Raw genomic sequence first — 8,331 nt, forward strand, 5'->3', positions numbered from 1 at the left:
TTTTAGGCTCCAGTCCTTAACAGGGATATAAATGAGCTGGAGAGAGTGCAGAGACATGCGGCTAAACTGGGTTAGAGAGATGAAAAAATTATTATAAGACTGTCAAGGCTGGGGTGGTTTTCTCTGGAAAAAAAAGGGGACATGATTACACTTTGCAAGCTTCCATTAGAGGGAATTATAGACAGGAATCAAGCTCTTAATATAGTCAGAGCTTAAATAGATGGGGTACAGAAAAGCCTGAACTAGCAGAGGCTTGGCATTAACTGTATGAAATTGATCTGGTAAAAACCTGAGGGCAAGACTTGGGAAACAAAATAGAAGTGAAAAGCAGGCAGTGACCAAGGTTGGTTGAGAAACCATCTGCAGTCAGATATCAGGAGATTGGCTCCAAGAAGGCATAAGATGCAAACTAGACTTCAATGAGGGACAGAGAAAACAGCATAAATTTCACAAATTGTTATACTAGGTAATTGGTTAATATTTGGTTTTGGTTTTATAGGCGAGGCCTAATAGTTAAGGAAGAATATGAATATATATCCCCTGTTGCTTGTTTCTGTGCACTAGGCAGAAAAATGGGAGCATCAGAATCTGAGTGTAGTGTAATGAAAGGATGGCAAATGAACAGCCTGTATGCTGCCTGCAAAAAGTATGGAGTTCAATACCTTTGGAGCACAAAATATACATCTCTACTAATTATAAATATACAACTACTATGCTGCTCTCCTTTATTTGATGTTATGTTACAGGATTCCCAACAAGGTAAATTTATTTTCAGGTTATATGGGGCATTAGGGCACCCATCCTCAGCTCTAATCAAGATGACTTTTAATAAAATTGCGGTCGTAAAATTACCTCTTATAAATTTATGAGCAGGAATCCTGAAGATGTATGCCTGTGCTGAGTAGACCAGGGAGCGTCTTTTCTATATGTGATCTGAAGCTGCCCACAAATGAGATTACTGGGTTGGGCTAGTTCATTATGTGGCTGAGAATCTTACCTTCCCTATTACCTGCTTCTCTGAAGTATGCTTCTTGGGGTTGGTCAACGAAATACAGTATTGTAAATTTTTCAATACAAGATGTCCTATGTTCTATGTCAAAAAAGTTGTTTGTATTTGAAATGGATTTGACAGGATTGGATTGATTGGCCCTGGTTAATGAAGTCCTAGTAATGTATACAATTGTGTTGACAAATCTGATAAAATATGGGCCCCATACTTTGAAAACTCCTGAAGTTGGGAACTTGAACATGTGGATTACAACTTTAGTCCCGGGGCGCTTGCCTTCCTTAAGCTGGCCATAGACGCAAAGATCTGATCATTGGAGGATTCGACTTCCCCATCTCCCGACCTGTCACTAACCATTCCGATCCCATAAAGCAGTAAAAGAACAGATCAGCCAATGTTCTGCCCCTGACAGCAATCGTACGAAAGTTATGTCTGACCAAAGTTGGTGACCGTCTCCAACTGAAAATCGTCCAATCAGCAATACATGCAGAGAAATTATCGGCAGCCGACAGAAATCTTTTAACCTGTCCGATCGACCAAACAACCGATCTCCGTGGGACGAAAAATGTTGGGACTCTCCACACACGGTCCCAAAATCGTACGAAACGAGGATTCGTACGATTGAATCTTTGCGTCTATGGCCAGCTTAAATGTATACAATGTAATCGTGTAATATTAAATGTCTTTTATACACCGCCTATTCTGTTTCCCATTCTACTAGTATTTAGATCAGAAATAGGCTTGGTGATAACATTTATTCACTGCACTTGAATGCAGCCCATACTAGTATATCCGTACAGTATTGTATATACATATTGCGATGCTGTACAGAGTAGAAAACCTTGTTCAGTGCAGATTAATTGCTTTTTTATCATGTATTAATACAGTGTTGATTGTTATGAAAGTAAGGTTTCTACATTTGTAAATGGCATGATAAGCTCTAAAGTTGAAAGCAACTTGATCTTGGTTATACTTTCACTCTAACATCGACAAAACTGCTAAGGTGTAACAGTAAATGAGCCCTGGAAGCTTTTTATTCATGTTGACCTCAATGTGCTCCATTCCTCTCAATAATCATAAACACACATAGCTAGAAACAACATTTTCAAAGCAAATCTTTGCCAAACGTATTTTACTGAAAATCTTACTCGATTAGCACGCTCCAAGATATCGATTAATTCACCTCCAACCTTCCAATCATTCCTGGTTACCAGAGTTATTGATTCCCCTGTGCGACTGAAATAGACATTGAAATAAATATTCATGATATCATCCCTTTCAAATATAAAATCATTTTGTTTTCTTCTCTTAAGGGAACGTCCACATACTAATAGCTACAGATCTGGCCTCATGAGGACTTGATGTTCAGGACATTACACATGTTTTAAGTTTTAATTTCCCTCGAAACATAGAGGAGTATGTTCACAGAGTTGGACGCACAGGAAGTGCAGGGTAAGATAGAAATAAAGGCTTTTTTTCCCCTTTTGCGTTTATTTTCTTTGTGCTCAGTGTCAGCAATGCTTGTCACTTGTAAATGAATATTTATTTCAATGTCTATTTCAGTCGCACAGGGGAATCAATAACTCTGGTAACCAGGAATGATTGGAAGGTTGGAGGTGAATTAATCGGTATCTTGGAGCGTGCTAATCAAGTAAGATTTTCAGTAAAATACGTTTGGCAAAGATTTGCTTTGAAAATTTTGTTTCTAGCTATGTGTTTATGATTATTGAGAGGAATGGAGCACATTGAGGTCAACATGAATAAAAAGCTTCCAGGGCTCATTTACTATTACACCTTAGCAGTTTTGTCGATGTTAGAGTGAAAGTATAACCAAGATCAAGTTGCTTTCAACTTTAGAGCTTATCATGCCATTTACAAATGTAGAAACCTTACTTTCATAACAATCAACACTGTATTAATACATGATAAAAAAGGACTATTTCCAGCTCTATGCCCTGCTGCTGTCCTTGTTTGACCCCATTTAATATCTCCTATTTAAACAACTCTAATATTTGTGACTTTTTTTGTTTTCTGCCCAAGTACCTTTTCCCATTACCCAAGTGCCTTAATGTTTTTCCCCAGTCATACATGTTAAAAAAAAAAGGTATTGAATGTTTTAGCAAAATCTAAATATGTCCCCTTAACACTTGCCTCCTCATAGAGGCTGATCAGACCAGCTTGGCATTAGCAGTAATTCAATCATCTATTCTATCTCATCTAATCTATCTAATCTATTCTGATGCTATGAAATCAGCAGAGTACTATATATTGTTTGTAATTCTGTGTACAATGTGGTACCCTTTAAAAACTGTTCTCACTACAGATATTAGTTACATTTGTCTGTATTTCCGTTATCTTATCCTGTCCACTTTTGAATATTTTTCCTATGTTTACTGACACTGATTAATTCGGAAGTATTAACATAAATACTTAAGTACATGACTGCCAGTTAAGTGCAGGCATATTGCAACATAATGGGAAGATTGTTGTGTTGGATGGTATATATACAGAATTAAGTTACTCTTCTAAAGCTTCATATTATGTCATTAAGTTTACTCACAGACAATGAATTTTAAATATATTTACAGACATATGTACAAACACGCACTCTAATGTATCTACATTTTTATCATAGGAAGTTCCAGGGGAGCTGTTTGATATGGCTGAAAGATACCGGCAATTAAAGATAAAGAAGGATAGCGAAAGAGACCTAATACCCAGCAAAGGACCCTGGTGAGAAAACTTTTGATTTCAGAGTATGAATATCACTCTTACTAAAGAAGAGGTTATTCTAAGCAACTGATTAAACATTTTGAATGGTTTTGAAGTTATTTGTAAATGTTCCTACAATTAAGCTGTCATATAAGCTGTTTTCAGTAGCTGCTTCATTTACAAATATAGTTGAACCTCGATTTTACATTTCCCAGGGTTCGACATCAAAACGGGTAAATTCAAGGAAAATACTAAATCCACAAACTATTTTCTTTCAGTCATCCTTTTTGTCCCTGAGATGCAAATCAGCTGCAGCAGCTTTAGGTACCTCTCATTTCACATTGACCTCATTCCCAAATGAAGCTCCAATCTGACACCATTGTATTTGCTTGCTAGGTAACACTAGTAATGCACATGGCTCCTGTGTCCAGCCGTAGGATGCAGGCGATTGGTGACCATATCTTTAAAAGCTCTAAATAGAAGTTTGCATTGCAGCTTTATATGCTAAGATTATCCAGCTGATTCACACATTATTCCATGTAACGTTAACAATTATACCTGTCTTATTGTTTCATTGTAATGATGTAACTGGATACATTATCTAGTAGAGGGAGTGATAAGTCTAAAGCAACTGGATTTTTCTTGAAAGCATTTCACCTCTGTTCAACCGTGTGGCTTTTTAAATCCTTATGGGTAATAAGAGTCACCACCATCCAATCTCAGTGGTTCCAGTGAAATTATTCAGGAAGGTGTAAACTAAAACGGAGAGTTGGGAAAGTGTGATCCAGTCACAATTGGGCAATGAATCCCATTGAATCAGGAGTTTTTCAAATTATTTGAATGTGGGTATGAAATGTGAAACAGCCGGGGTAAGGGTGTTAAAGCAACATTGTATGTTGCTAACAAGGGTCTGATAAGAAATGGTTGTCCCGGTTTGTGACATAAATGGCCTCTTTCACTTTACTTTCAAACCATATGTCTCTGCAGTCTAAAATATGTGCATTTCCCTTTTCTTTTAGATATAGATAGACTGCTTGTCCTGATATGTTAGCTTAACTGAGTGGTGGACCTTTTGGGTATAAGACTCATTTTGGCAGTTTCTTCTCTCCTACAGAAGCATGCAGTTTGCATCAAACTCTCAGACCATAATACTGTATATACAGGTCTGGACTGGGAGCCAAAATAGGCCCTGGTATTCCAAGTAAACAGAGGCCCAAATAGCCCTTCACTAGCCCACTAAATAGTGACTGTCTATTGGCACCTCTGGCATTTGTCAGAACCCACAGATTGCCTGCATGTATAGGTATGCCCGCTGGTGCTGTGGAATATACACTGTTTGATTGCTGCTACTTGTGACAGTGATAAAATATCTAATAGCCTTTCCAGACTATTTCCCATTTGACTTGGGGTAGACTGGCACCTGCTGCTAGGTTTTGGAAACCGTCTGTTCTTATTTATGTGAATAGTAGTGGTGTTCTGCTTGCCGCTATCTATTGTAAGAATAAATTATCAAAATCCAGTGTTATACTAATATAAACTTACACTCAGCTTAGGTGATTCAAAAATATTTCTGAATATGTCAACTGCATTGTATTGTAGTATAAAACACTTATAGAAAGATTTCTTCTTAATAAAGTCTTACATAAAAGTTGATACCCCCCTTATCCTATTAAAGTACAGTTATACATAACTGTGTTAAAGTTTTAAAGTGAAATTGACTTTGTTCTTTTATTTGAGTTAACTTTAATTTGCAATATTGTTACTTTCTGTAATTGCTGCGTAGAGTAAAATGTCACAGTGATTTTAGCTGGAAGAGTCAGAATTGTTCTTGCACGTTGCCTATTAAAAGTTATGTATCAGAACCCGGTTATAAAGCTCTTTTTTTGGGGGAATATGTTAGATATATATCTTTCATAAATGTCTCAGAATATTAAATGGAGATATTTATCAAAACTGAACTTCTGTATTTGTACCTGCAATAACTGAAAAGTTAAACAGTAATTTGCACATTTTTTAAAGTAATTTTGGCCATGCTATGCATACATTTGTGTCTCATTCTGTCTTGTCTTTGTGGCAGAGAAATTGGATCAGAAAACATTTGACTGATTGGACTGGGATTCTATTAGAGAATTGTAGTCTTTTGGGCACCTCCACATTTGGTACAAAGTCACCATGTAAGACTCTGCTATGATCAGTAGCAAGTTACCAGATAAACTTCATAGGATATTACATATATTCCAAGCAGGTCCACAGGCTGGACTGTAACCTTGTTGGTACCATCAGTCTCAGCATGGCACCATTAAGTAATGACTATGTTCTCCCAGTGAAATATGTTGCTGGTAAATATATGCACACGCATTCCAGAATTGCTCTAAATTACCACACAATATTAAAAATAATTTATTGTATTGAAAAATATCTGTAATCTTAAAATAAAGGAACAGTCATCTTTATTAAAGCCGGTAATACACACGATTTAATTGGACAATAAGACACTGATGACTGATATATTATGGTCCTTATGGGACTGTTTCATAAGAATCCGACAGCTCTTCTTCCATCCCATGGTATATTTTATCTCAAAACTAAAGCCCTTTTGGCCATATATCCAAGATTAAGAAAAAAATTAGATCCTACTTGTTATACAATTCTAAACTAGTATCTCTGTACAGTCAATGATGGTCCAAGCAGTGCGGGAGTTTGACTTGCACAAATTTCTCAACACACACAGTCGCTAAAGAAGCTTAGAGCCAAGCAAACCATGCATTGGCACAGGTGTAGCAAAGGACACTTAATGGGCTGATTTCTTATTAATCAAGGGTTCAAGGTGACTGAGAATAGTGCGTAACTGTGCTAAATTGTTACGTAAATGCCCAAAATGGTAACTTTCGTGTAGAGGAGGGAAGCAAAACAGGTGAGTGGGCAACCCCTGTCCTATAAGTCAATATTCCTCAACCCCAATGGGCCATCAGTGACTGTATAGACATTTGGTAAATACATATTTAGTGAAGTGACGATGTCCTAAGTAAAATACATTGTGGGAATAATCATATACAGGTATGGGACCTGTTATCCAGAATGCTCAGGGCCTGGGGTCTTCCAGCATAATGGATCTTTCCGTAATTTGGATCTTCATACCTGAGGTCTACTAGAAAATCATGTAAACATTAAATAAACCCAATAGGCTGGTTTTGCTTGCAATAAGGATTACTTATATCTTAGTTTGGATCAAGTACAAGACATTATTTTATTATTACAGAGAAAAAGGTAAATAATTATTTAAAAATGTTGATAAAATGGAGTCTATGGGAGACATCCATTCCATGGAGCTTTTTGGATAACAGGTTTCTGGATCCCATAACTGTACAATCTACAATTGTCACAGACTCACTGAAGGGGAATGCTTCTATGTGTTAGGATTTTGGCTGTTAGATGTCTTGAAATGCCACAAAGGACCATGTTCTTAGTATCACACGTAGCAGTTAAGATCAGTTACAGTCATCAATTACAGTCTAGATATGGGTTCTAAAGTGCTTCTTGCTTTTGTTGGCAATATATGAATGCTATTGTATATACTGGTTTACAAAAAGCAGAGCTTGTTCACAATGGCATTCAAAAATTAGCCACAAGTGGTAAGAGAGGTTTCTTAAGATCTTAAAAGTTTCAGAACAGTTCTGGCATTCTCTTCCATGGTAGCTATAATATTTAAAATTCAATATCTTTATTAACATTCCTTATCTTGACAACTGATGTAAGGCAGGGGCAGAACAGCAACACCTCTTAAAGACACTTGAGGCAGATTTATGGGCAAATCAATGCCAAAAAACATGCACGTTTCTGAACTCACATTTTTTGCAATTTATTGCTTTTGCTTGATCCTCATACGGTTTCTTTTTTTATTATAGTAATTCAGTTAAAGATATTCCTTAAATAGGTAGGTACCATCTATACATTTTACAAATGACCCACGTCTAGATTCAGCTCTGGTATTAAGATGTTTTCTTGACACTAGTGATGGCCGAATAAATTCATTCGGCATAGATTCACGGCTTCGCCGTCTGCAAATGTTTTCGCAAAACCAGCCAAAATTTGCAGGCGAAAAATACACAGCAAAATACAATCGTCGCATGTCAAAATTGTTGATCACGTCTAAATTGTCGCACGTCATAATTACTTTGACGCCTATTGACTTCAATGAGTTTCACAAATTTTCCGGTGGAACCGGACAGATTCGCCCATCACTACTTGATACACAAACGTTTTAAGTATGTTTTCATGGGATGGACCCAATATGCTGGTTGCTTTTCCAGAAAAATATTAGTCTTCTCTCTCAACCTGGTTTAGCAAGTAGGGACCTTTGAAAGCTGTGCCGCTCACTTCCACTTGCCAAAGCACAATAAAGATGTTTCCTTTCATCTAATGTTTAATTCATTCAGGTAATGTGGAATATTATTTCCATACACATGACGTTGTGGAGTTGCCTCCTTGGTTTCCCACACTCCAGAGTTGTCCCACCTGACAGGCTGTCCCTCCACCTCTGCAACAGGAGGAATAGCATTTGCCTGCAGTACATATTCCACATCCTGGCCTTCCCTCAACAGGCACAGGCTCTT

General features: G+C 37.2%; 1 long non-coding RNA gene across 1 annotated transcript; it reads left to right on the forward strand.

Moving 5' to 3' along the window:
* Window positions 1–2,324: 2,324 nt before the first annotated feature.
* Window positions 2,325–3,725, forward strand: LOC121393747. Its single transcript, XR_005961308.1, has 3 exons — window positions 2,325–2,458; window positions 2,570–2,657; window positions 3,642–3,725. It is a non-coding gene; the product is annotated as an uncharacterized LOC121393747 (long non-coding RNA).
* Window positions 3,726–8,331: the final 4,606 nt, after the last annotated feature.

The sequence above is a fragment of the Xenopus laevis genome, chromosome 5L, assembly GCF_017654675.1.
Source record: "Xenopus laevis strain J_2021 chromosome 5L, Xenopus_laevis_v10.1, whole genome shotgun sequence".
Classification (NCBI taxonomy): Eukaryota; Metazoa; Chordata; class Amphibia; order Anura; family Pipidae; genus Xenopus; species Xenopus laevis.